The sequence below is a fragment of the Podarcis liolepis genome (assembly GCF_965112155.1).
Source record: "Podarcis liolepis genome assembly, chromosome: 12".
Classification (NCBI taxonomy): domain Eukaryota; kingdom Metazoa; phylum Chordata; class Lepidosauria; order Squamata; family Lacertidae; genus Podarcis; species Podarcis liolepis.
The window spans coordinates 17,323,352-17,350,426 of NC_139563.1; the positions used below are offsets into that span (position 1 = coordinate 17,323,352).

The 27,075-nt window shown below is 44.0% G+C and overlaps 3 long non-coding RNA genes across 4 annotated transcripts; 1 reads left to right on the top strand and 2 right to left on the bottom strand.

Moving 5' to 3' along the window:
- Positions 1–17,318: 17,318 nt before the first annotated feature.
- LOC310689556 lies at positions 17,319–18,196 on the bottom strand. The gene is made up of 2 exons (XR_014517486.1): positions 18,105–18,196; positions 17,319–17,583 (listed from the first exon to the last, which is right to left on the bottom strand). It is a non-coding gene; the product is annotated as an uncharacterized lncRNA (long non-coding RNA).
- A 182-nt stretch (positions 18,197–18,378) lies between these two features.
- On the top strand, positions 18,379–24,375 carry LOC310689531. 2 transcript variants are annotated; one of them, XR_014517452.1, is made up of 7 exons: positions 18,379–18,484; positions 19,853–19,979; positions 20,275–20,363; positions 20,971–21,046; positions 21,675–22,252; positions 22,354–23,037; positions 24,085–24,375. It is a non-coding gene; the product is annotated as an uncharacterized lncRNA (long non-coding RNA). The 2 variants fall into 2 exon arrangements; XR_014517453.1 differs by lacking the exon at positions 22,354–23,037.
- LOC310689540 lies at positions 18,494–21,317 on the bottom strand. The gene is made up of 3 exons (XR_014517468.1): positions 21,138–21,317; positions 20,541–20,566; positions 18,494–18,865 (listed from the first exon to the last, which is right to left on the bottom strand). It is a non-coding gene; the product is annotated as an uncharacterized lncRNA (long non-coding RNA).
- Positions 24,376–27,075: the final 2,700 nt, after the last annotated feature.

Sequence of the window (27,075 nt, forward strand, 5' to 3'; positions counted from 1 at the left end):
CATGTCCAACCAGTAGATCGTGATCTACCGGTAGATCCCCGGCTGATCCTGGTAGGTCACAGGACCATTATCGATTGTGGGATTAAATAAAGTTTACCAAAAGTTAACAAATAAAAGCTGAAGAACTCTGGACAATCCTACCCTGAAAAAGCTCAACAACTCTGGGTTCAACAACTCTGGGCAATCCACCCACCCCATGAACGTTCCTCATCTCTCCAATAACAATGGGTAGATCACTGCCAGTTGTTTTATACTGGGAGTAGATTGCAGTCTCTTGGGAGTTGGACATGCCTGGTCTAGGACTTTGGCCTAAGGAGACAACAGAGACTGCAAACCTGTGCAGTGTTTATGTGAGCAAACTCCTCTGAACTCAAACTATTTTTGAGTACAAATGGATGGGGTTGGGCTGTTGGTGGATTAATCTACCAGTATGTCTATTTCCTGTCTATTGAAAAAGGGAGTCTTCCTGAGAGCACCAATCAGGCAAAATGAGGAATGCACGCCCTATAACAACAAGAACCCACTAATGTCCTATATAGTTATCTGGCATTGGTCAAAAGGAAATATTTCAGGCAAAAAAAAAAAAAAAAGATGCCTTAAGTTATCACAAGACACCACATAAAAAGCTTTAATTGCACATATATTTTAAAGGCTAACAGCTGTGTTTGTCTTTCATATCGGTATCATTTAAGTACACATCTATTGAAGCATTCATCTGGTTGGCTATTTGCCTGAGATGAACGTATCTTCCTTATATATATTTTTAATCTTTTTTGGGCGGGTGAAATACCAGTTGGCAGATTATCGCACTCAATTTCCTTAGCTATAGTTTCCAAGGCATGTAAGATCAATGTTATCTCCGCAGCTATGGTCACATGGCTTTAATTATTAACCAAAGAAGGGCTTTTGCTCTTCTCACCCACATAAGAACAAGCATCCCTTAAGCACTTGCCACCACAGTATTGCCTCTTTGACCACTCATCTCACTTGGGCCACATTCACACCATGCACTTAATATACTATGATACCATTTGAACAGTCATGGCTTACCCCAAAGAATTCTGGGAGCTGTAGTTCATTAAGGGTAATAAGAGTTGTTAGGAGACCTCATTCCTCCTATTACCAGGGAGCTCTGTGAGGGGAATAATGGTCTCCTAACATTTCTCAGCACCTGTAACAAGCTACAGTTCACAGAATTCTTTGGGAGAAGCCATGACTGTTTAAATTGCTCTCAAGTGCGAATGTGCCCTTTGTCTTCCCAGTGTTTACCTGTTCAATTATTATTATTATTATTATTATTATTATTATTATTATTATTTACATCCCACCATTCCTCCAGTACTGGAACTCAGGGCAGCTCACAAAAATTAAGGCAAATACAGATAAAACACATAACCAGAGGAATTATTCAAAAATGCCTTATTGGATAGAAAAGTCTCCATGGTGAGAGAAGGGGAATGATGTAGGTCTCAGGGAGGGAACTCCATAATTGTGGGCTCTCCACTAAAATTGTGTTTGTAATCCCACTTCCTTTTGTGAGATTGTCTGCTTCCAAATGCTCCCCAACTAGTGTGTTCCCCCCCCTTGACTATGTTCAGAGAAATGTGGTTCAAGTGACATGTGTAGATCAGAAAATAATACGGGAAAGGAGGCTGTAAAGGCAGCTTGTGGGGAGAGAGTGAAACAAAAAACCCCACACCTGCTGACGACACCCAAACAGGGAGACAGGTGGAGGTTTTCAAAAGGAGGCTGGCAGTAACTTAAGCAAATCTGACACGTCCCTTGTAAATCCTGAGGAAAAGGAGCTTTCCTCCCTTTGATAAGTCTCCCCAATAAGAAAAGACTTTCAGAACAATAGCAGCCCAACCTCCATGGTTCTTTAGAAGTTTAAAGAGGAGCTTAAAGTGTTTAATGAGATGCCAGGTGAGTAACTAAGAAGGAAGTCATTTAGATTTAACTTTATTTCTTTCCTTCCTTCCATTATGATCTTGGAGTCTCGTCTACCAGGTTAAGAGAGAAGGCACAAGGGCAACAGAGCATCTCGGCTTGTCCTGTGTAGGTGGAGAGTTGGTGGGGAAATGCATTCAGCGCACTTAACCTGCACTTCCTGGACCAAGACAAGAAGGAAAACACAGCTACCCTTCTCTGAATTTTGCAATGTAGTTCTCCAACAACAAAAACATACGCCTATTAGAGAGAACACTATACTAAAAGGCATGACATTTAAGCCTCATTTGTGCTCTACATTTAAAGGAGTGTCGTATAATTTTAAACAGTCATGGCTGCCCTGCAAATGATTCAGGGAACTGTAGTTTGTGAAGGATGCTGAGAGCTCTTAAAGGTAAAGGTAAAGGGACCCCTGAACCTTACGTCCAGTCGTGGCCAACTCTGGGGTTGCGCCGCTCATCTCGCTTTATTGGCCAAGGGAGCCAGCGTACAGCTTCCGGGTCATGTGGCCAGCATGACTAAGCCGCTTCTGGTGAACCAGAGCAGCGCACGGAACCGCCGATTACCTTCCCGCCAGAGAAGGTACTTGCACTGGCATGCTTTCAAACTGCTAGGTTGGCAGGAGCTGGGACCGAGCAACGGAAGCTCACCCCATCACTGAGATTCGAACCGCTGACCTTCTGATTGGCAAGTCCTAGGCTCTGTGGTTTAACCCACAGCGCCACCCTTGTCCCACTTACAGAACTACAATTCCCTGGGAAGAGGGATTGAACATTCAACCACTCTGGGAATTATAGCTCAGGTCCTAATCTCCTGAGGGGAGGCCAAGGTTGAGAGGGTAGCTCTACCCCACATCTGTAGAGCAACCGGTCCCTCGTCCCTACATTCAGTCATCCCAACCTAGTGCTGTTTCTTTTCGAACTCCTATCCACCAAGCAAGTAACTTCAGAAGCCGTATGTATTTTATAACAAATGTAACAGTTTATCTAGTAGCCTTTGGGCCAAACCTACATCTGCTTTCTCTGGAAGAATTCCAGAAGACATTGTAATTGAAATAATAACAGCCACGTGTCTTGTTAACTTCCTCGCTTTACTGTTTGGGCGCTTGAAGGACAGACAGATCTTGTAACCAGTTGCATGCAACGTGTAACAAGCTAGTCTTGTTACTTTCTCTCTCCCTCTCTTTAAACAAAAAATGAAAAAGAAGAAAAAAACCTTGGCAGATCTGATGAAGAGAACGTTGTCTTTATGTGACTTCCAGACCCTCAGCATGTGGTGCAATAAGCTGTGAAAGGCTGGTTCCTGGCAGCACAGAGATAAACACTTTGAATATTATTTATGGCATGCTAAGACATTTTACAGTTTAGATCAAAAGTCTTCCTAGCCATCCAAATGTCTGGCTCCCCTCTGTCAAAATGACAGTGCAGAGTGAGTAGAGGGTTCAGAGATTCAGTCCAATTATCCCATTTATATCCCAAGAACTCAGGCTTGGCACATACAAGTCTCCACCAGTTGCCCATCGAGCTCACAACAACCTTATAAGGTAGATTTGTGTAGGGTTTATAGGTCTGCTCCAGGAGTTTTCCGTTCATGCTTTACTGCAGTTTTAATGTTCAAGAAGCTGGAGAAGTTCCAGCTAAGATGCTTCCCTCACTCCAAAGCAATTGCTCAGTCTCTCTCCACTGCTTTGAGTGTAGCTGCTAGACCCTGACAGGCACCAATGAAAGATTCTGTTTGGTCTCACTCTACATTTCCAGTTTGCATTGGACTTTTTCAATAAATCAGTTTGTCCTCACTATCTTGTTGCACATTCCTGGCTGGGCTGAGGGCTCATCCCCTCTTCTGCTTGCCCCATGCTTTCTAACAAGGGTCTGAGTGGTTTTGACTTTGCCCCATGACTTTGCCCCAGGAAACCTGGACATCAGTGCTAAATTGGCACGAATGTCAATCTGGAGCAAACCCAATTGGCGTTTACAACCATTCATCAGTAAACAGTAGGTTTTCTAGGGGAAAATCAGAGAGACAAGCAGGTGTGGATGAGCCCTTGAAGCCCTTTTCACATGATCAGTGTCTCTCCAGGGTGGCCTTGTGGCCTCCTTTACAGACACTATTTGTAGGTGTCCTCAGGTTGATAGGCTGTGTGGTCCAACACTGGTTCAAAAATAAATAATAGGGGCATCGGAGGTGCCAGTCAACAGTTATCACCTGAACAGTCAACTGAACAAGCGTATAGGTCAGCTGAGCACTTTGGTGAGATGGATTGCCTGTTTAGGAAAATCAGGAGTGGGGAACCTCCCGATTTTCCTAAACAGGGTTCTTGTCCCATTGGCCTCAATCAGGATGGTCAGAGATGATGTCCAAAAACATCTGGAGAGCCAGAGGTTCCCCATTCCTGATTAAAATTATAGCATTTCCAAATGTGCACTTCTACATATAAACCAGCACTTTTAACAACCTATCTACTTCTGCACTCCACCTGCTGTATATACCAAACTCCAACAAAACATATTTCAAGCACACGACTTCCTTCAACGAATCCCGTGACCTGTAGTTTGTTAAGGGTGCTGGGAATTGTGAGGGTGAAATTGCAGTTCCTAGGGTTCTTTGAGGAAAGTCATGTGCTTTAAATGTGCACTGAATGTGCTTCAAATGTGTGATGTGGATCTGCCATGCATGTCTTTAGAACATAAGAAGAGCCTGCTGCACTGAGCCAATGGCCTGTGGAGCAGGGATTTGAACTCTGGTCTCCTAGGTCCTAGTCGGGCACTTTAACTACTACACTACACTGACTGAACCTGGCACCATCTGTATGCAAAGTGAGTATTCTACCACTCAACTACGGCCATTTCCCTCCCCATGTGTTTAATGCTATTACTTTCTTCAAAAAAAGAGGACCAATTCCATTAATGTCTCTTAAAAAAAGACTATACATGGGTTAAGACTTTTCTGAGAATGGTTCAAAACGAGAACTTGCACAAGAAGAACAACTTATGCTAACTTCACTTGGCACAAAACTATTCATATTTCAATCCAACTTGACCATGGTTGTGTGAAATCCATCCAGATCATTGTGTTTTGAAAAGGCAATCTTGCTGGAGTGGGGGAGACTCTTGAAAAGCTGCCGACCACTTGCCCCCAGACAGTAGCACAAAGCCCAAACACCTTTTATGGACACCAGCTTGGAAATGTTTCAGTTAAGGAGATTTTGGTTTGGTTTATTTTTGCACAAACGTCAGTTTAGCAGAGAGACTCCATATTCACGGGAAACAGCATTATCTTAATTACTTACATGCACTTCTTATGTTTCTTTCGTCCTGGTGTTTTAGAGTCAATCGTTGGGATTTAGGCTGGGATCTACAGTGCATGTTTGGGCAGCAAGTTCCAATAGCACCAACAAAGCTTGCCAGGGAATATGTCTAGCAGAGTAATGCCAGGCACACAGTGCACCTTGCATAATTTTCTGGATCTTTGTCATGCTGGTCTCTGCGCCATTGTCCTACCATACTTAGGCTGATACAGGAGGAAGCTGGGAAGGATTTATGCTAATGAGACCCAGATAAATTCAACCTAGGCTGGGCCAATTATCTCTATTGGGGAGGAAAGTAAGGAAGTTACCTGCTGGAGCCAAATCTCAGCAGGGAGCAACTACAAAAGCAATTTGAAGAAATGTTTCCATCTTGTCTATCCTCGCAGATGTCACTAAGAGGCAATGGCGTTTATAGGTAGGCCAAATCTGAGACAAGCTGGTGTTTTAGGATTCATGAATGTAGAGGAGATTAGCCTAGCCAAAGACGGTAGCAAAAACACTCTTTTGCTTCTGAAGTTCACTAATCAGGCTTTGCTTTGGATGCCTAGGCTGGTGCATAAGAGGCTGTTTGCAAAGTTTAAGAAAATATTCTGTAGAAATGCATACAGGAAAGGAAGTGGGGGGAGCTCTAGTTAAATATCATAGCTAGGAAATTCTTGTGGGCACAGATTGGAATGAAGCAGCTATAGTCTTCCTATCCACAAAGATATCTATCTAAAGAACCAGACTAATTGCCTTTAGTGTCTTAGACACTGAGAACTCCTCCAGTAATTTTATCTATCACATTCCAATATCTCACTCTTTCTGCAGTGCACAGTCATCCACAGGAGTTGGTAAGGGAGCTAGCCTCTCCAGATAAGCCATAATCCCCAGATTCCTGATTTTCTTAGGAGGAGGAGAAAAGTAGCAGTAGAAGAAAAGTAAGTTTCTTGCATTTCTAGAACCTGAAATATGAAGCCAAAATGAGCAAGCTCTCTTCCCGTCATTTGTTTAGTGAGAAACATCTCAGTTATGTTTACTTGGAGTTGTATTCAATGCTGGTTCTGCAGAGTTCCACTTGTGCAATGGGAGTTCCATTCTCCTTCCCCTGACATGTCCCCAAAATCTCTGAAGGGTCCTCAAACACACCAGAGCTGATTTTGATGAAGCTCTGTTGCATGCATGGAAGTCTATTGCATGAACAGAGCTGCAGCACTGATACGGTCCATGGAAGATTTACTTTACCGCCCTCTCCCCACAAAAAAAAACAATTATCATGCAGACACCTATTATTATTATTATTATTATTATTATTATTATTATTATTATTAATTCAACTTATACTCCACCCTATACCCAGAGGTCTCAGGGCAGTTCACAACTAGACCACAGCATATAAAATCAAACCAAAAGCAGTAACCCAATAGCTCTTCCCTCAAAAAGCCACATTCGAAATGGGTGTTGGATGTCAATAAGATCAGCCGAAGGCCTGGTTAAAAAGGAACATTTTTGCCTGGCACCTAAAGGTGTATAATGAAGGCACCAGACAAACTTCCCTGGGGAGAGCATTCCGCAGACAGGGAGCCCCTGCAGAGAAGGCCCCTTCTCGTGTTGCCACCCTCCGGATCTCTCAAGGAGGAGGCACACGAAGGAGGGCCTCAGAAGATGATCTCAGAGACTGGGTAGGTTCATATGGGAAGAGGTGGTCCTTGAGGTATTATGGTCCTGAGCTGTTTAAGGCTTTATAGGTCAAAACCAGCACCTAGGCTCCAGTGAGCTCAGGGTGACATACATGTGGGTGGAATTACCTGTAAGGTAGTGTAGGTTAGCAGAGAGTGACTGGTCCGTGGTTACCCAAGTTGAGCCAAGATCTTTTAAAATCTTTGAAAGTGCAGGACTTTGCCCCTTCTAGGCACTATCAAATGAGACACAACTGTCTAACAAATTAACCTTCCCCCAAGGGGATTCAATTGAACGCATCAAGCTTGGCTTTAGGAGCATTGCACCCAATGATTTGTCTTGCCAGAAGGAAAGGTGGGAGCCAGGTAATGCTGAAATAGCCACCAATCCTATACCAGCCCACTAGTGGGTACAAGCACATAGCCAGTCCAAGTTGCTTGCCGTGGTTTTCCTTCCAGCTGTGTATCCAAAATCAGGAACTGTGATTGTGAGGGTAAGAAAATTGTTATAAATGGGCTAATTACTTTTAACCAATTTGTTCCACCAGCCGTACCACAGATACAGTTACACAAGTGTTGCAAGCTCATGCACGAACATGCGTAACTCCCTTTCTGAAAATGAAAACAGAGGGTGTGAGAGAGATTCGCATGTGGATGGTGACACATGAATATGGTTCATAAATGCATCTGTGTCTCATAAAGAATTTGTCTTTCTCCTTCAAGAGGGCCTCGGTAATTCCTCTAATTGAGGGTTAGGCATGTCCATTTTGGAGACCTGCAAATGTCAGCATTTTGTAGTCTGCCGAAGCCTTATATAAACTTAGAGGGACCAATTGGACCCCTGTTATGCAAAAGCCACTGTTTCAAAGCTGCACAGTTAAATATTCATTATTCCTCTCTTCCTGCCCTCACCTCAACAAATATCAATAAATAACCAAAAACAAAACACGGAAATAGCAGACTCCAAATTGAAATTCAAGGCAGACATCATTTGGGCATAATAAATCTGTCATTGCTGGCCAGTTATGCGCTGGTATGCAGCCAAAAACTTCTCTTCAAGTTAAATCTTTGGGAAAGCGAGTATCTAATGATAGAATGAGTGCTTTTAAAAAGTACAGAGGGAAACAAACAGCCCCTATCAAAAATACCAAAGGAATTTACATTATGAGAACATCTTTTTTCCCTTAAGTGAAGAAGCAGACTAATGGAATCAGGTGCTACACTTAGAGACTCCAGCTGATGCTATCACCTTGCTGCATTAGACCCAAAGGCCCGTCTAATTCAGGGTGATGTCTCCATTAGATGTCTCCATTGTGAAGTTCACAAGTAGGGTGTGATGGAAGCAGTCATCCACTGTCTGCACACCTCTCCAACATCTGTTGTAGACATGTGTTGGAGCCTTGGACATCATTGTCTGGTGCTGAGATCTAGCCAAGTGACCTACTTGAGACCATGCAGTACTTGTGCAGTATCAGACTATGTGGCTAGCAAGAAGTCTTGGGGTTGGCCAGGCCTAGTATAAAACACTAAGAGTCTTGACTTTTGCCCTTGCCTGTTCTATTCAGTTATTTGTTTTATCTTGATTTGTTTTATCTTTACAGTGTCCTCTGCGCGGTTGCAGGTGGTGTTGGTGGGAAGTAATGATGACATCTTGTTAATAAAATATCTGACCCTTTCACTTTATTTTTAATACATGTTTTGCAGCTACTGTATATGAACAGGAAGGACATCAAGAATCACTCCACACATAAGCTTAAGGATTTCACATTTATTAGCCCTGCCTTGTACGGATCAATTTTGCTTCAAATCAATACAGTTAACCTCATAGGAAACCAATGCAAGTTGATTAACATATTTCTAAAAGAGAATTTGAAACCCAGAGATAAATAAGTTGTTCGGTTCTAAGGGGACAGGGACAGGGAGCCTTATCAGGATCAAACTTGCAAGTAAAAGTTGACAAGTGGGTGGGGGTGTCCACCTGTCAATCACATGCCATCACATGATTGATAAGTGAATTGCCCAACCCACCTGTCAAAATCCAGGGTCCCCAAACACATGTTGCTGCTGTGCTTCCCAAGACGTCAAAGGTTGAAAGGGGAGCAGAGGAGGGCTTGCAAAGCCTGCTCTACACTGATTCTTTCAACTCATGACATCGCAAATTGAAAGGATCAGCACAGGGTGGCTCCAAAGAGCCACATAATTTCCCCTCCTTGAACAAGGTACACTTACACAAGGTACACTTGAACAAGGTACACTTACACAGAGGTCTTTCCCATCAACCATCCAGATGTTGCTACCTACAACGCTCCTCATCCCTGGCCCTGCTTTGGTTCAGCAACATCTGGAGAACCAAAGGTTCCCCCCATACCTGTTCTACCTGTTCATTTAAACTAGAGCTGTTGGAGACTGAATCTCCTGAGATAAACACAGCTACTCTACCACAGAGCTATGGGGAGCTGCTGTATCTGAAACAGCTGGAGATTGCCAGCTGGAACCATCAGCTGGTAAGACAGGCTGGGATCTCTGCAAGCCTTGTCGGTGTAAATGCAATTCTGCTTCTTTAACCTTATATACCAGTAACAAGAATGTAGTTTTAATACCCAGTAGTATTACATCAGCAGACATTTTCAGACATGTACATTGCTTGGTACTAATAATGTAATTCCTAGTAGAATGAGAGTCACCAAATGCATAATAAGTTAGTGCTATTTGGTTTTTCTGATTTTTTTCCCATTTAGAATGCAGCATGTCAAGGCAAATTCCACCCCAGAAGCAAATTCTAAGAAAGTGTTCCTTAGCCAGCAAATATCCTGACCTCATAGCTTCTTGCCAAAGCCTGGCCTTCAAACATTCTATTTTTTTTATTTTTTTTTTAAAAAGAGTAAAAAGCAAATGAGGAACATAGATTTGCTCAAACTCTGGGATATTTCAGCTCAGCAAAAAAAAGCTTCCATCTAAAAGCCAATGAAGTACCCTGGACTTTTGAGAAATGACCATGGGGCCAATTAGCACTTGCACAATCTGAATCTTTCTGATGCCTTGTCAATAATTTATAAAATAGACAGGGCACTCAGGATCTTTGCCACGAAGCTCAGGTTACAATTAAAGTGATGGTTTCGCAGTTCTCAGTCAGGGTCAGCCAACAGGGATACACAGGGTTGTTCTTTAAGATTTTACATTGTTTGCCACCTGATCCCAACACTGGTGCAGGTAGGACTGGAACTTGGGGCTAGAGACCAGAAATCTGAAGCCCCCTGACCGATAGATGATGGAGGAATTGGCAAACAGTCCTAGGAACACTGGGCCTGATGATAGCTGCTATAACATTCTCTCTCCCTCTCTCTCTCTCTCTCTCTCACACACACACACACAACCAATCAGGCATGCACATATAAACAAATACTCATTTTTCACTCATAAAATATACTACTCTTTCCCACTTGAAAGTAGGGGCTTAGACCCACATTTATTTATAAAAAAATTATTTGTATACCACTATGTCATAGAAAGGTATCACAGCGGTTTACAACATATATTAAAACATAAAACCTGACGGTAAAATCATAATAAATAAATAAAAAGTTAAAAGCAAAGTAATTAAAAACATACATCATTAGACCATAGTGGGGAATGTACTCTTAATTGCTTGCCTAGGCTTGGCAGAATAGAAGTCTTCAGCAGGTATTAATGTACTTAGGGTTTCACTCTGATCAGCAATCACGCAGGTTTTGGACTGAGTGCAAGGGAAGCCCCAGGCAGAGCACACAGCAGTAATCTAACCTTGAAGTCATCAATGTCTGAACTACTGTGTTCAAGCTCTCCCAGTCCAGGTATCACCATGCCTATTGCAGCAGCGGAAGCTGGTAAAAGGCATTCGTAACCACTGAGGCTACCTGGACCTCCGGTGACAAAGTTTGACCCAGAGGAGGGCAACCCCCTCCACGGTTGATGATTGGCTAGTATCTCAGACATGAGGACCACTCACCTACAGTGCCTCCATCTTGCAGGCATTGAGGCTCGGCTTATTTTCCTCATCCTGCCCACTGCTGCATACTGATGACACCTTGCCCCCAAACCCCCAATGACTGCCTCCATCTCCTTTGCTGTCTAATGGTCTTGTTTCTTTTAGATATAATTGCCATGGGATGTCAATAACTAAAAAGAACTTGGGAGAGTTTATGAAACAAAGTATTATTCCTCATAAGACTTTCTTATTCTACTGCAAAGTAGACTCTTGCGGGATGTACATATTGTTGATGTTTTACTGAGGTATACTCTGCTCAAAGCAACCCCCCTCCCCGTCTAATCTCTCTATAATGGTGCATGAACCAGAAGAGCGCTTTGAGGAATGGCATCAGAATCAATCACAAAGAAATGAAGCAAACTCTTCAATTTATTACATGCCAGATTCTGCACACAGTTATTTCACTTGATTCTTGGAATATAGGAAACACGATCCTTTTGAAAGGCAATCCCTGTACAAAAACAAGAAAGCTGCCAATGATATCAACCTAAAACAGATTTCTAAGTTTGTCCAGGTTTTTTGTCTGTTTTTTTGGAAGGTCTGGGGCTCTGCTTTCTTGTTTGCATATTAGTTTTAAGTCGCACACTATCATGAAAACTCATATAATGAAGGGTGGTATAGAAAGTTTTGAATTAATTGATGCTTAAAAAAAAATCCACAGTAAAGATGTGGCTTATAGAATGAACACCTGCTAAAGGATTAGTGGCTAGAGAATTAGTCCTTGAAAAACAGGTCTTTTGTGCATTTTCACAAGCAGAACCTATAACAAAACATTGCAGTGTGGAATGCTCCAGTTCAGGGTTGTAGCCAGCCAGCCCTCTTCCGGGACACTTCGTTCCATCATTCCTTCCCCACTGGTTTTGTGTGCACCATCCCAGCAGTTAGGCAGCAATCCATGGCCTCTGAGCACGCTCAGTCCTCACTGGATGCTTTTAGGGGTGGACAACCATTAGGGTTTTCCCTAATGCTTTTTATATTTCTGCAAAACGTATGGTCCCCCAAGCCTACTGATTCCTCCTTCTTAGGGATTGAGAGAGCCGATTTGGCTAGATAAGGATCCACAGTCAGAAAAGGACTTCACAATTAGCATTTAGGATCTACTGGAGACCAGTGATTTCCATCCAAGTAGAAATGGTCCTGAAATAGTTCTCATTCAAATTTCTCCAGGGATTAATTTTGTCACCAACGTACAATGCTTGTGCTATCCCCTATCGTTACACTTTTTATTCTCAAGTTTGTGCAGAACACTGTCCTTGTAAACATTTGCCTGAGCCTGAGCTTTCAGTTCCTCCAGTTTATGTCTTTTCTCCCCCCCGTACCCAACTCCTTACCAGTGTCCATGTACAGTATGCATTGATTAAAACAATACTAAAAAACAAGCAAACCACTAATCTTGGAGTTAATGTCCACATGCAGCTGCATTGAGATTCTTTTAAGAGGTGTTTCTCCAGCATGCAAAACTGCATGTGCACAAACATTGAATAAGTTGAATCTTAATTAACACTTAGGCTCGTGATTGCTTTCCATACTGTTTCATCAAAATCCATGTACAGGGTGAGATAAGGGGGATGGATTGACTGAAATGGACAAAAATTGATGGATCAGCTAGAGCTCAGGTCAGAAGCTGTGATCTGGTGGAGCTCAGCCTAGTTCCACATAGCCCTTAGCCTAATTTCACATGGGTTGCAAGGAGGGAATAAAGGGGAGGAAGAGGGTAGCAGAAAGTGTGTTAGAGTGAACAGAGGTGAAAAAGAGAGATAAATTGATGTAACCAAAAGGTGGCAGCTACACCCACGTCAAGATTTGGCCCCACCCACCACCACAATTGCAGACCCACACAGATTATTCCTGAGGGGGGAATGTCCCCTGTTCTTGGCTCAGCTGCCATCTGCCTATGGCTGACCTTCAACATCATTGAGCACCCACAATCCTCCAGTGATGCATGAATAAATGCCTGACTTTATAAAAGGGGAGGTGATAATACAGGCACTGAAAAGGAAGTCAATACTAGATCAGGGAAAGGATAGAGTTAGAGCAGGGGTCCCCAAACTAAGGCCCGCAGGCCGGATAAGGCCCAAGGGACTCGTTTATCCGGCCCGCAGCAAGCCCCGCCACCCGCTGCCTGCTCTTACCGGTGCAGCGCTGTGTGGCTGCCCACTTCCGGGTTGGAGGAGCACTAGAAATAGCTTGTGCGCATGCGCATGGACATGCGCAAGCATTATTTGCACATGTGCAAGCATTATTTCCGGTGCACATCCGGGTCGGAGGAGGCACATGCGCACAAGCTATTTCCGGTGCTCCTCCAACCCGGAAGTGCACCGGAAGTAGCATATGTGCACGCATATGGGCACACGCTCCTCCGCCCTCTGGCCCGCCGCATGATCGGCGCTGGAGACACCGGCCCGAGGCGCGGTAAGTTTGCTGACCCCTGAGTTAGAAAGTCTCTATGTTCCAGTTCTGGGATGAGTCAAATTGCCACAGATATTCCTAGAAGAGACTCATGAATGACTGAGTGTGCCAAAAGATCTGCATATAAATCCTACATGCGTACATGTGAAACGAGGAAACTGGAAAGAAGTTGCTTTCATGTGGGGAATTGAAATGCAGCGATTCATTATGCGACTGACATCCTAATATGTCTGATTTCAACAAAGGTTCCTATTCAATACATAAATGAATTGGCTTAAAGGGGAGGGGGGGATCTTGCTTCATTTTAAGCATTTAGAGCAACGTCTCTTCCCATCACAGTCAAAAGTGAACTTGGAAACGTATAAAAGGCTGCAGACCAAATTTTTGCAAATATGCTTTTACGAGTTATAGGGATGCATATAATTACCAAAGGTAGAAAATACAGCTGTGGTGGTGAAATGGAAAATTGGAACAGGATGGTGTCTCCAGTAGCCTCCCCTCTTAGCCAATCTGAACTAATCCTTAATGAATTCCCAAGAAAGCATGAAGTGTGCTCTTTGCCGAAGAAAGGAAACTGCTGAACAAGTGAAAGTGGATTCTGGAATAGACACTGCCACTTTTGCTGTTTGGATTTCAGATGCCAGGGGCAAATTAAATAGGAGGACATCTCTGATACTCTCAGTCCAGAGTAGCTACTAATTTAGGAAGAATGCTAATAATGAAGTTTAGAGGGAAAGGCAGTACACTGGAAAGCCAAACAGAATGTCCACACACCAGCAGTAAAAATTGGATTTTAAGAGACCAGCCCATTCCTGAACAGAATCCTCATTCTAGGAATATATTGGGACGTTTCTCACTGATTTGAATGGTTGAAAGGTTGTTGACTTGCCCCAGCTTAGAGTGCCAGATTTGTTTGTTTTTCTGTTGACAGCTTATATGCTGAGACAAACAGCAGTTTCAGGGGGATTTTATTGTTGGGAAAATAGAGGAGGTGGGTTAACCCTCAACCCATCCCATACTATATTCCAGGCATAGGCAACCTCGGCCCTCCAGATGTTTTGGGACTACAATTCCCACCACTGGGTCCTGTTAGCTAGGGACCATGGGAGTTGTAGTCCCAAAACATCTGGAGGGCCGAGGTTGCATATGCCAGCTGTAGTCTCAGTATGGTTTCCCTCAGCCCCCAAAGTGGTTGCATTTTTAAAAATAAAATAAAATACAATATTCACTAATCTAATCACACATTTCACCAGAAGCAGCTCATTTGGCTGGGGCAGAGCTGCAATGTTAGCCTGGCTCTGCCCAGCAGGGAGAGTGTCAAGGTGGCAGGAGGTCACTGTGGTTTAGTCACACTGGCAGGACAGCAAGATTGGCTCCAGCAGTGCTCCTGCAGCACACCATACTCCGAGTAGGCCTATAGATATCTCTGGAATCAGTGGACTGATTGATTTCATAGGTCTACTCTAAGAACACATAAGGATAGAAACCCCTTTGGTTTTTTATCATTTAAGACTGGAGTAGGAAACCACTGAGTTGTGGGCCAGATGTGGCCCTTCAGGACACACTACCTGGCCCTCAGGACTCTCCCCAGGCCCTCACCAGGCACACCTCACATCCTTCTTGGGTGTTTTTGCCTGTTTTGAGGTGTTTCCTTTAACTGTGTGCGTAAAGTTTCTTGCCATTGGGCTGAAAAATGCTTCCCCCCCCCCCCCCGGTTATGATATGCCCTTCTCTGGTATTGGTACAAATAAGTAGTAGTCTGTATGTCTTTTAAAATAATAAACAAGCAAAGGAGCCCAGTGTTCTGAGGGCTGAGGAGGCTATCATGGTGTTTCCTCAGCTGTTGCCATTGTCTGTTGACTGTCTGTGATGTCACAAAAGCACATGACAGTTGGGTGGATATAAAGGTAGGCCAAGGGGAATTCCAAAGCGAAAGGCTTTTCCCTCCTCAAGGAGAACACAACTGTGGGCAACAGCTGTGGCATTCAACACTGGGTGATCTACTTCAGCATGGAGGTGTGCTGAGCAACAAATAAGCCCGATTATCTGGTAATGTGATGCTGTGGAGCAATGAGAAGGCAAGTTCACTTGCTGCGTGGGATTGTGACTTGAAGGCAGCTGATATCCAAAGTCGGCTGCTTTCTGGTACTGGACCAGGCAGAAGCTGGCAAATGGTGGTGGGTGGAAGCTGGTGGAGTTCATATTCAGAAGCTGGTGGAAATGCAAGACTACAGCAGGCTAGTGTTTGTGGATGCAAGCTGGTTGAAATTCACTTTCGGAAGCCCATCGACAGAAGCTGTGTGGATATTTGTAGACTGAAACTGGATTATGTTATGTGAATGAACAGAGAGTGGCTGATGAGTGAATGTGTCTGTCTGAAGGTTTCAAATGGAGTCAAGGTGAATGGTGTGTGTATCTGACGGGTGCATTCAAAGGATGGCGTAAGTCACCATTCAGATACCGTGTGCCTGGGGATTGTGTTCAGAAGATGGCCGAGATCGCCTTCCAGGCACAAGGTAAATGGATGAATTGGTGGAAGGCAGTGGAAATTGGTAGACTGAGGTCAAGGATAAAGATGTCCAACAGAAGCCAGTGGCTGTGCCTTGGTGATGCCAGTGGCGTAGCGTGGGGGGTGCCAGGGGGGCCGGCCGCACCGGGCGCAACATCTGGGGGGGCGCGCTCGCTGCCTCCGGAGTCGCCGAAGAGCCTCGGGCGCAGGCTGTAGCGGAGCCGCATGTCTCGCGGAACCGACGAGCTGTGCGCGCGTCCGGGCTGAAGGCGCCCGGCAGGCAGCAGCTCTCAGCGCTCGCCGCGGAGGACGCGCCAGGCAGCCCCTCCTCACAGCCCCGCCTCCGCCGGTGCTGCTGCAGCTGCTGGGCCGTTGCATTTTCCTCGCCTCTCTGCCCCCCTCCTCCTCCGGGCAAGCGGCGTCCTTTGGGCGGCAGCGCCAGCGGCAACTCGCAGGTTAGGGGTTGGGGGGGCGCAAATTACTTGCCTTGCCCCGGGTTAGGGGGCGCAAATTACTTGCGTTGCCCCGGGTGCTGACAACTCACGCTACGCCGCTGGGTGATGCTGTCGGATTATAGATATTCCCCTCACTTTGCTTGTGTTTGCCATTCGGGGATGTCTTAGCCCGCAAAGCTTTTTTCAAGACCACCCATGAAAGTAATGAAGAGAACCACAGGACTTAAGCAAACCAGTTTCTATTTCTAAACAAATGTCTTTATAAAGTGGTGTTCATTACACCTTTCCCCCTCAAGGTGGACAACAAGGGGCTGTTTCACTGGAAGCCACTGGCTATGGACTCCCTGTGGTGTTACAAATGTCTAGAGGGAAAGAAGCAGTTAGTATTGGGGGCAGAGGTGCCAGCATGAATAAAATATTGGGGTGGAGGGACAGATAAGCCCCACTCTGCATAATCAATCACAAGACGTAGAAGTTTATGGGAGACTGAATTGCAACATTTTTCTAGACGTCGTGTTCTTTTTGTGCGGCCAACAGCAGAGCTCCAGGCTTAAACATGTGTGGAAAGTGAGTGCACATTATTTCATTTCCGGTTTATATGATATTGTTTGGAGAGGGAGGGGTGCTGGTTTTTTTGGGGGGGGGAGTGTTACCAGCAACTAGCATTTCTGGAAGGCAGGCTACACATTTAAATAAGTCCATAAATCAATTCATAAATTATTGTAGCTGTGGTGCAAGTTTGCCCTAAAAGTTGCATAGGCCCCTTCCACCATCACCATGTTGGATAGGACATAATATCTGGAGGCTGTCACCACCACCCCAGCTGTATGATTTCTGACATTACCCAAAACACCCCTGTGTAATCTTGTTATTCTTTATAATATGTACAGCTCTGAACTGGGGTTTTTAAAATGGGTCTTCCATATAATTCCCCCTCATTTCTGCTGCCCCCACTGATATATGTACCTGAATACTCCACTCCTAACATAACCCAATAAGGAGCATGTGGTGGTGCAATACAATTATTTATTCAAAACAGAAATAATAAGGGTTTTATAATTACTCAGTGTACAAACAGCTGACAATGCACTTAAGAGCTACCCTGAAGAAGCTTTTGGAGCATAAAGATACAGAGCAAAAGCAGGTACGACAAAATTCCCTTTGCCAAGCTGAAGACACGTTACATGGGATTATAGCTCTAGTAGACTCTGTCAGGCAGAGGATCTCCAGACCGGCGCAAGCGTGCATGAGAGATGAGAAGGCTAAACCGCAGACTAAATGGAAGAAGAAAGCGAAACTTGGCTATGTGGAAGAACGAGAGGCAAGGAACATCCAGAGTACTGTGCTCTGACATGACATGCAGATGATGAAGAAGAAGAGTTTGGATTTGATATCCCGCTTTATCACTACCCGAAGGAGTCTCAAAGCGGCTAACATTCTCCTTTCCCTTCCTCCCCCACAACAAACACTCTGTGAGGTGAGTGAGGCTGAGAGACTTCAGAGAAGTGTGACTAGCCCAAGGTCACCCAGCAGCTGCATGTGGAGGAGCGGAGACATGAACCCGGTTCACCAGATTATGAGTCTACCACTCTTAACTATTACACCACACTGGCTCTCCAAGAGAAGGTAGATGCAAAGGCAGATGCAGAGGAACTGCTGATCTCATTTGATGCCCCTGATATCAGCCTGATGGAAGTGCTTGGTGAAAGCCAGAAAGGAGGATCAACGTGAGGCGTGAAGGCCGCTCCCTGCAAGGCCCTTTCCACTGGGCCTAGGGGGTGAGACCCACACTCACCAGCCCTACAAAAGAAGCAAAACTGATCCAATTTAAGAAACTACCCCTCTTGCCACACGTACCAGCAACTCTCACACCAACTCACACCCACTCCCAAACTCCACTATCAACCACTCCAAACTGAATTCTGCCAACTGTCTCCAGCATCATTCAAACAGCCCTTTCAAATTCTCATCCAATCGTCACTCACTACCAACATTCCAAGCTCCCTCCCTCTCCCTCCCTCCCCCACATTTACCTTATTTCCTCTATTATAGTTACCTATACATAATTGCCCTCTGATATGCCTACAGTATGCACATAAACAGCAGAACAGTACAGTCCGCTTCAGATTCTATGTCCCAAAATGGCAGGAGTTGGAGGACTGTGAAATTCTATAGGTAAGGCAAAAGGCATAAGCCCCCTCCACCATGCTGGTCCTATTCATGGCAGTAATGGCTTGAAGGAGGCTGGTGCCACGTAGGCTTTTAGGAAGAGCTGTTGCTCAGCAGTGCAGCCTCTGCTTGGTGTGCAGAAAACCCCAGCTTCAGTCCTTAGCATCTCTATGGAGAACTGGAAAAGACTCTTTGTCTGAAACCCTGGAGAGGCTCAGCTAGTCAGCATGGGCAGTCCTGAACTCGATGAACCAATGTTCTGGCTTGGTATAAGACAACTTCCTATGGTCTGGAAGAATTTCAGCATTGCTCCTGATAATGCCCATTTTTGGGTTCTTATGCCAAATGACCTGTAGAATTTGATAACTGGAGAAACTTGAGGGGAAACTGGCACAAACACAAAAATGGCGGCATGAGGGGGGTTAATCAGCATTTCACTTTCTTCCACCTCCACTTTCTCCCTTGCCGCATGCCCATACCAAATAGCTGAAGACAGTATTTCAGAAACAATCTCTCTGCCCACTGTAGTGCTGGGACCCTCAGAACAGCTGAGGAGATCACCCCTTTTTAGAGAAAGAAAAGGCATGTGTCAAGCTGCCTCACCCACAGAGCCTTCGGGCAAAACACATCATTCTTTTGGCGCTGTCAGGGACTGAATAAATCACAGATAACTGGGTTAAAATGTCAGCACCCAATGGGATTGAAATAAATCTGCTACCTTTCTGCATTCAAGGGAGATGCTAAACGGCAGTGCCACCAGCGCCTCATCCATTCGGCAGGGCAAATTAAATATCTTAACGAGCATGAATATATATACATTTTATTCCCTTGCAATAAGTCCATGCTGGATCTCAAGGTGGCCGAGGTTAAAGACGTGTGAATGTGAATGATGGCGTTAAAAGGTTTTCAGACTCTGTTTATTAATAGCTCTCACCCTTTCACCCCAGCGGCATCCATCACAGCTTGGTTAAAATACCATCTCCCTTCATCAATCACTGGGATTCTTCCCTGCCCAGATGAAGATGGAGGGACGAGGGAACAGAATATCTACCAACTATTTGTACAGTTGCAAGGGCGCTTTGTAACCGTAATACCAAAACAGAATCTTGTAGGATCAGGATGGGGTGTTTGGGGTATTTTTTGTGGGATGTGTTATTACTAGAGCAGTCAAGTACAACATTTTCTGGTTGCCTAGAATGGACACACAGGGGAATGTGGCTCCAGACAGAGAAGACTTCCAGCATACCTGCTCTGGAGCTTTCTCCCCCTGTGTGTGACCAGGTAGATGGGCATGACCCTAGCTGACCATATAAAAGGGCTGGCCACGCAACTCTTACTCTCTTACTCTTTCTCTTGAACTCTCCTGGCTCTTAGCCAGCTCATGGCTCAATCTTCACATAAGATGGAGCCCACAAGCAGAAAGTCTGAGATGTAGCTCAGACTTCTTTTGACTGTAACCACAGGATAAAGCCTGCCTTCAGATTACTGTTGTGAACTGAATGTGAGTAAAACTTTATTCTTACTTTTAATGAAGACTGTGTTGTGTTTTTATTATTTTAAGAGAGAAATAAAGGGGAAACTTACCAGGAACAAGCCAGACTGGGCAAGACAGACAGGATTGCTTAATTAAAGGATTCTAACGAATCATCTATTTGCTTCCAATAAGTTGCAAAGGGAATGTGCTGTGCTGTTTACTCACTAGCGTGAGTGAGGAGGGATAATATCAAAACAGTATATCCTCTCCTACTTTCCTTAACATTCCCACATTATTATTACCGTATTAAATCTCCTGACAGGGAGAAGACATCACTGGGTGGCTTTTAGATGTCCCAAAGGCCTTCATGAAGCCGTTGATCATCAAGGACAACCTTCCCTCCCACAAAATGTAAACTTCTTGAAGGAACTGATAGCTTTTTCTTTTTGTCTTCTGTTTTAATTTAGCTTGTCTCTCTGTAAACTGTTTGACGTTGGTAATGAAAAATGGAAATGGCAAATGGCCTCAAACTATCAGGAGTATATCCACTAAATGCAGCTGTAAGAAACAGACTTAACTGCCACTTACTTTGATGTTCTGCACTGTTCTCATTCCTGGATGTGTAGGGATAAATATGTTACAGTCATTTTTAGCTTGTATTAAGTAACATTTCCCACCCTTCATCCAAAATATCTGAATTTACTCGAGGAAGATTTTCCCCCCCAAAAAAGGGAAGTTTGCCATGAGAGAAAGAGGAAGATCACAAACAGCAGAATGCATGAATAACATTACTTGGCAAAGGCATCATTTAGAAATGGCTGTGACTGAATTGTGGGGGTTAACAGTAAGTGTGCAAGAGCTTTGAGAAACAAATCACTTGTTAATCACAGAGATTCCATGGCAGACAAATGAGTGTGGAATTGATTCCCTGTAGACAGAAAAACCCCACCTGACATTCTGCCTTCCAACATTTTACAGATAAAAATAAAGATATTGTAACCTTTATTCTGTTTTCAAGGACTTTGCAAGCACCATCCAACCAACTATGGCACGCTGTGGAAGGATTCACCACCTGCTACACCGACTTCTTTAAGGTGGCTGTGCCCATTCTTTTGAAAATGTCTGTACAGTGGGAGAGAAAGAGTTAATAGGTAGACCAATAGAAAAGCCAGAGGCGGAGCCTACCTGTTTATAAAAGGGCTTAGCCCGAGGTTGGTCTTAGTTAGTTAGTTGGTTGTTTGGTTGGGAAAGGCAGTTGGGAAAGCAGTTGGCAGACAGTTGGAAATAGAGAGACAGTTAGCGCAGTTGGTTCTTGTGTGAGGGGAGGTGGAAGAGTTAGAGACAGGATAAAATAAGACTGAGAAGGTAAAGAGTAACAACATTTTCAATGCAGTTAAAGTTTATTTGTGTTTGCATTAAACTACACTCTTCTTTGTTAACTTAAGAATCTGACTGAGACTAAGTGAATTACCAGAGAGGACCTGGTTGGTGGCAGATTAGTGGTGTACGGGTCAATAGTCCGTGAGACGACTGGGGGCTCCGTACTTGAAGGCATGCAGAGAGTTAAAGAAAAGGATTGGGTGCCCACTGATGGAAGCATTGCACTGTCCAAAACTCTGAAGATCTGTTGCCAGTCAGAGCAGACAGCCCTAGGCTTGATGGACAAATGGTGAGACCTAGTTTATACAGTAGCACAGTTTCTTATTTCTGTTTACTCCATAGCTGCTTGTTGTTGTCCTCCACCGATTTAAAGAGGCTGGTTGTTCTTTGGAGAAATATGCATCATAAAAGCACAACTCACCTCCAATAAATTATCAACAATTTAAAAATTTGTTTCTGTGGCTACAGTGTGTGAAATGGAGAGGGGGGGAGGGAGGGAGGAACCACAAGGAATGACAATATCAGGTCACTCTGCTATGCCTTTCCCTTGGAAGGCCAGATGATAGAGATCCTCATGGATTACCAACAACTAATAACAATTCTATTCTCCCAGCCTCTTGGAGCAAAAATATTAACCATTATTTGGTTGTGTTATTCTCATGATGTTGCACTATTGCTTGTTTTTCTTTTTTATTAATTAAGCTGGCCAATATATTAATGCATTTTCTGCATTGTTCGAAGCCTCCCCCGGATCCCCGTTGATGTAGCAAAGGACAGTCTACAAATTGGAGAATTGAATAAAATAAAATAAAATAAATGAGCACTGGGCAGAATATTCCCTCCTCAGCTTTTGTAGGACTATTTGCCCCCCAATGAGAGTAAAATATTTGGTTACTTTGGACCGGGGGAGATGCAAAATGGTAAGTCCTTTCATGAAGGGCATCCTGCCTTTACATAATTTTTTTTTGTTTTTTGTTTTTTAGATTTTAAAACATTTGAGACAATCTCTCTTATTTCTCAGTTCAACTAGATTCCAATCAAGAAGAAGAAGAAGAGTTTGGATTTGATATCCCGCTTTATCACTACCCTAAGGAATCTCAAAGCGGCTAACAATCTCCTTTCCCTTCTCCATCCCCTCTTACTCTATACTATTTGCACCTGCATTTAATATCAGGATGGCAATTCATCTCTTCACGGCACTCTGATTTTATTCCATTTTTTAACAACTTCCCATAGAAGTATCTCATCCTTGTGTTCCCAGTTCAGCAGTATTTTACAAGTATCAGATTTAACAACCATGATTCATCTTGGGAGAATCAGTGAGATTTCTTGCTGCCTTAGAATCAGACACCTTGGTGTCTTCAGACCCCCAAAAGTAGTCATTTTGCCCTGTCTCGTTCATTCCCCCTGTGTTGCACATTGTAGATCAATAATACTGAATGATGGGGCAGTTCCAACTGACCCTCATTATATGGGGTATCACCAGGCCCACAATACCTCAAGGACTGGTTCTCCTCATATGAAGTGACCAGGAACCTGCAATCATCATCTGAGGCCCTTCTTTGTGTGTCTCCTCCAGAGGTCTAGAGGGTGGCAACATTAGAACGGGCTTTTCTGCAGTTGCTCCCTATTTTTGGAATGCTCTCCTCAACGAAGCTTGCCTGGCACCTTTCTTACATATCTTTAGGCTATGTGTTTGTGGGAGGTGAGTTATTAGAACATTTTTATGATGTATTTTGTGATCTTGTTTTGTATTTTTGTGTTGTGAATCACTCTGAGATCTTTGCAGTGCTTTTTCTTCTTAAAAAAAAATGTTTAGGGGTACTCTCATTTTGACTCAAGAAAATCACCATTTTATAGTTCAAATCAGGAAAAATAAATACAGTAAATGGACAAAAGGACAAAGAACATGCATTATACCAGGAAAGGAAATGAAGCCGCCGTCGGAGGTGGTAACAATGAAACTGACCAATCACCATGCTAGATTCCAACTCCTACTTCACATATTAAATGTTTGCTTCCGTCTGAGACTCAGGAAACATGAGGCCGCCATTGGGGTTACCAAGGGAACTGACGATTCACCATGCTAGAGAAGAAACTTTTTTTAAAAAAAATAGTTTCTTCTCCCGTTAGATTCACAAAATGTTTAGGGGTATGCATACCCCCGTGTACCCCCAGAAAAAAATTACTGGATCTTTGGATAAAGGGCAGTATAGAAATTTAGTAAATAAACAAACCAGCAACAACAATACAGGGGGCAACCATTTGAAGTGTGTCCAATTGAGGCACAATTGCCAATATGTGGGTCCTTTTGGACCCAGAAGAGGGCAGAATGGAATGGGGCAGAGCAGGGTGCCCTTAAGTGCACTCTGGTGATGTGCTTGAGGGCCAGGAAGAGAACCCCAGCGCAAAATGGTCACCGCCTATAATAATAAACAGAATGAGAAGAACATGCCATGACAGCAGGCAGTCATTCCAATTCATAGTACACCATTTCTCTGTTTACTGGAGAGCACACACAACCCCATGCAAACAGGAGGAACCTTCTTTAGCACAACATAATTAGAAGCTTTCCAACCACACATGCAATTACATGCTCTATGGTTCCCTTTATTAAAGGTTTCCTTTGTCTGGATATGTGCCAAATTAGTTGCATGTGTGAATGTTTTCGCTGCACTGTAACCCTCAGCTATTTCGTACAGCGGGAACGCTGCATTGCATTAACCTCACAATTAACCCTTATTATTTGCAGGTGGATCAGCATTTCTCTCTGAGCAAGGACACTCCAGCTGCCCGGCCAGAGGCCTCCACTGCAGCTCCAAGAGGAAGATACGCCACATCTGCTTTTCGTTTGCAGTGCGGCTGCCTTAGGAGGGTTGTATAACGGAGGGAGACTGTGGAGTGAACATCAGCGGAGCGGTCGAAAGCTTTAGGAGCATCAACATGAAATCTGCTGCCAAATCTCTCTAACTGGAACAGGATTGGTAACAGTTTTCAGGCCAAGATGCAGACCTCATTTATGAACATTGTGGGATGGCGGCCGGGGCACAGAGGGGGGTGGGTGGGCGGGATCTGTGAATGCCTTGGTCCAAATCTATGCAAGAGGTTAGAATAATACAAGACACAAATATTCCAGAATGTCTCATCGCCATTAAGCTTTGCTATCCGAAAAGAAGCTGTCCATTTCACATTATTTTACAGGATAGGAAAAACAGACTTCAGGCTTCAAGATAAACATACATAAGAGTACTGGAAAGGAAAAAGAGTGTGAAGCTTATTAAAGCAAAGCAAAAGAAAAAAAAAGTGACATAATGTTATTAGTAGTAGTAAAAGGGAAACGGTCATCTGGAAGCTATTTTAACAGCTCTATTTACTTAGGTCCAAGGTAATAAAAAGGTTGTCAGAAATGGCTTCCTTGCAACAAGCCAAACAGAATTTACTCTAAATAAAATAATAAAATAATAGGGTAAAACTTCAATTGTGTATCTAAACTGTCTGCAGCAAGGCTTCCAAATTCTCTATCTCAGAGTAGTAGTTAATCTTTCAGAGCTCCCTTCACCCATACCCTCCAACATATGTCAGATGAAATTCAGTATGCTTGTTTTGTGTTCTTATATGTAAAAACAACTTATTGTGGTGCAGTTGACAGCAAGCAATGGTAACAATAGTCTCTTGCGTCCAGAAATATTAGCTTCAGAATGGAGTCTCCCTCACCCTACATGCAGTTTTACTTTTAGCTGTCTTTCAGCTGGGAATGGAGGAAAAATCCACTCTGGATTGCATTTCCATACGAACCTACTAATTTCGACGTCCCAAAACAATACATGAACCAAAACACAGCTATCCTTTGAGATTTGCACCCCTCTGAGTTTTGTGATGCAGTCTGCCAACCAAAACCCAATGTGTACGAAAATAAGTATTAAGGGGGTGTATTTAAAAATGAATATATTTAATGAAATACAATAATGTATCATACTAAAGGAATACTTTGCACATATGTGAATATCAGGCAAAATTGCATATTCAAAGATGTATACCAAGAGGGGTGGTGCACTTCACAAGCTGATGCTGCAATGTGGCAAATTGAATTTAAGACTGTAAAATTAGAAAACAAAATTGATAGATTAATCCATCCCAAAATGTATGTCGCAACTTTCTCCTTGCCTGGTGAGTATATGGGTGTAGACTTGTGCTAAGCCATTAATGCAGGTTTGCCTGCTATAAGGTGACTTGGACACTGACGTGCTTTTCTGGAATCAAAATCCACAGAGCAGTGACTAGTTTGGGGAACAATTGGTGGACACAAATTGATTTTTACAACTGTAATTACTTCTGAAAACGTTATATCTCATTGGACTTCTGGCCCTTCCAGTTAGCGTATAGGATTAGTATCCGGTCCGATCCATCTTAAATTAAATATTTGAATTCTACAAGAGAAGTAAGCACATGCTCCACTCTCTCCCGTTGAAACTGATGGAATTGAAAAGTGCTGAATTTCATGTGGATTACGCCCATTGTTAACCTGTTATGCCTTGCTTCTTCTGAATCATTGAAGGAAAGAGATATTGGGAGCCCTAAACAACTGTAGTTGGTAGACCAAACAAGCAGGACGAAAAAGTTCCTAGCTGCAGCTGCTACCCAGAAAACTAGGGTCAAGTCCAGGAAGGGGAAGACCCAGTGCAGAAAAGCCCAGGTTCAATGCCCATGTGGGAATTGGAATGTCTGGTGTCCAAAACTCTGGAGAGTCACTGCCCGGCAGTATAGACAACAGATGTGGAAACTGTGGCCCTCCAGATGCTAACTCCTACCAGCCTCCACTATTGGCCATGTCTAACATGTGAAGAGCTCCCCATCCTTTGTGTATCTAGATCATGGGTAGGCAAATTAAGGCCTGGGGGCTGGATTCGGCCCCATTGCCTTCTAAATCTGGCCCGCAGACGGTCCGGGAATCAGCATGTTTTTGCATGAGTAGAATGTGTCCTTTTATTTAAAATGCATCTCTGGTTTATTTGTGGGACATAGGAATTCGTTCATTCGCCCCCCACAAAAAAATCCCTGATCTAGATGGACCAATGGTCTGTGGCAGTGGTTTTCAACCAGTGTGCTATGGCACCCAGGGGTGCCTTGAATGATGGTCAGGGGTGCCACGGGCAACACTGGCCTCTGTCCCTCTTCCCTTCCTTCCCTTCCTTCCTCTGATGCCCTCTCATGTCTTGGCCTCCCAAAGGCTCGCACAGCTGTTGGTTGCAGCAGCCTTGTCTACAAGCTCCCCAGGCAAATGGTGCCTCTGGGGCTTCCCAGGGGCTTCCCAGGTCCCTGTGGGGCAGTGTGAGGAAGCACCTATCTTTGGTTTAGTGGGAGGGGAAGGTCAGAGACCAGGGGTGGCAGCAGAGGCTGCCCAGAGGACTCCCAAGGAGAGGGGAGAAGAGAGGAGGATGAGGGAACACTCCACAAGGGAGGGTGTTCGGAAAATGGTGAGAGGCTGCCAACTCTGCTGTGACATAACTTGGCTCCTGAGTTGTACAGGGGTGCTGCAGAAAGAACGCAGTTGGTCAAGGGAGCCGTGGACTCAAAAAGGTTGGAAACCTCTGGTCTGTGGTATAAGGCAGCTTCAAATGTTCCTATCTCCTTTCCCAGGTGTACTTCATTTCCTCCAACATTTCTCCAATAAAAATAGGGATGTCCTATTCAATAATAATAATAATAATAATAATAATAATAATAATAATAATAATAATACAGT